The sequence below is a fragment of the Tupaia chinensis genome, unplaced genomic scaffold (assembly GCF_000334495.1).
Source record: "Tupaia chinensis unplaced genomic scaffold, TupChi_1.0 Scaffold000088_1, whole genome shotgun sequence".
NCBI lineage: Eukaryota > Metazoa > Chordata > Mammalia > Scandentia > Tupaiidae > Tupaia > Tupaia belangeri.
In genome coordinates this window covers 7,073,730-7,075,559 of record NW_006159550.1, presented here as the reverse complement: position 1 = coordinate 7,075,559, position 1,830 = coordinate 7,073,730, and the positions used below count along the sequence as shown (strand labels likewise).

Here is a 1,830-nt window from a genome sequence, read left to right as displayed (position 1 = left end):
TCCACCACGGGAATTGTGGGTACAGGGGACGGCCGCACCCCTGAGCTCGTGGAGCCCAGCCGGCCCCAGGCAGCCACGTCTCTCTGTGGACTGGCGGGCCGGTTCCCAGGGTGTTTCGTGGCTTCTCAGCCTCCTCTGGATGGAAAGGATTAGGGGAAGTAAGTGACACCACCCTTCTTCCATGACAGCCCGCCCCGCGCCCACTGCCTCGAGTACCCCGGGGTGGTGCCCCGACGGGTTCGACCTGCCCTCCCTGTGAAAGACAGGTGATGCGGTGAATCCTGACGGGTGGAGAACCGAGGTGTTCTCGTGTTGAGACGCAGATCATGCAGCGCCTCGAACTGTCAGAAAGCCGGGCTGTGGTCTCCATGTGGCCGGGTCACCTCCTGCCGCCCTCCGAGGGGACTGGCAGGGCTGCCCGCAGGACCACTTGGAGCTAAGTACGAGCACACGGGGTTGAGAGGATGCTGAAAGGCAAAACCTGGGGAGACAGGGGCCCCTGGGTTTCTAGGCCCTGCCCCGTGCACATGGGTGGTTTTGGTGCTTGGTGGAACACTGCGAAGACGGTGGTGTTTTCAGTGTGGCCTGAGTCTCTGGATGCCGCCCTCTGGGCGGGGCTTTGTAGCTGGGGGCCTGGAACCTCCTCCACCTCCTGAGTCTCAGCCAGGATTCCAGGATTCTCTGGCTTTCCAGGACTTTCCTTGTGACGTAACGGGTGATTGAGGACGAGGAGCTTTCATTCTCCACGAGTGTTATCTCAGTGACTTGCGTAACCCACGCCGTCCAAGCATTAGGTGCACTCACGCGTCAGAAGGCCGTCCCCACCCACCCACCTCCAGAACGCTCTCACCTTCCCAGTCTCCTCCAAGTAGCCACTCCCACGCCCCCTGCGGCCCCCGGGAAGCCCCCACGGCACTTTCTGCCCCTGTGGACTTGGCGACCCTGGCACTTCCTGCAGGGGAGCCCTGGGTGTCTCCTCCCGAGTCCGGCCTGCTGCATGCTGCACCGTCTCCGAGCTCACCCGCGGTGGCCTGTGTGTGTCCTTCCTCGGGGCCGTGCGTGTTCCAGCGTGCACACCACATGCTGTGTGGTCGCGTCCCCTGTTGGTGGCCATCTGGGCTGTAGGGATGGTGCTGCTGTGAGCCCTGGGTGCAGCCCCTGGAGTCCAGCAGCAGGGCACATGGACACGCTGACGGCCTCCTGCCTGAACGACCAGTCCTCAGCTGAATCGTTCAGAAGAGGTGTGACCCTGCCGCTCTGGCCCGCAGGTGGCCATGTGGGGCTCGCTCCCCACGGTGGGTCTCCGTCTGTTACAGGGTGACGCCGTGGCTTTCCCGTCTGTGGGCATCTCTGCTGTCCTCCCCCCCCAGCAGTTCTTATCTTCACACGGAAGCAGAGAGGACGGGTCCAGTGCGTACCTTCTCTGTCTGCGTGAACTGTCACCATTTGCTTTCTTGTTTTCTCTTTCATCTCCAGGGAGGGGTCAGGTTGGTCAGAAACCTTGGGCGGGTTATTGGTCTCAGTTGCCAAGGGACTGTTGACCCACCGCCTGACTCGGCCTTGACGCGTCCAGGTAGGAGCAGTGACTCACGCTGTCTGTGCCCCCTGCTCCTAACCAATGTCTAATTAATTGTTAACTGGTGACGCTTTAGACCCAGGGATTCAGGAAGCGCCCAGCCCACCTGGTGGAGGCCTGGACAGACACGCTGGCAGAGGTCAGCTGACCCCAGATAAAGCCTCCATTCCAAGGCCTCCGTCGGGGCAGGCAGAAGATTCCATCAGCACATTCTGGAACTTTCTGCCTCATCTGGACGTGAGCTGCTCCAAGGG

At 61.7% G+C, this 1,830-nt stretch overlaps 1 protein-coding gene across 1 annotated transcript in view; it reads left to right on the top strand.

Moving 5' to 3' along the window:
* Positions 1–1,830, top strand: part of EEPD1 (endonuclease/exonuclease/phosphatase family domain containing 1) — a 95,801-nt gene that overhangs the window by 85,958 nt on the left and 8,013 nt on the right. The gene's annotated exons all lie outside the window — the stretch shown is intronic.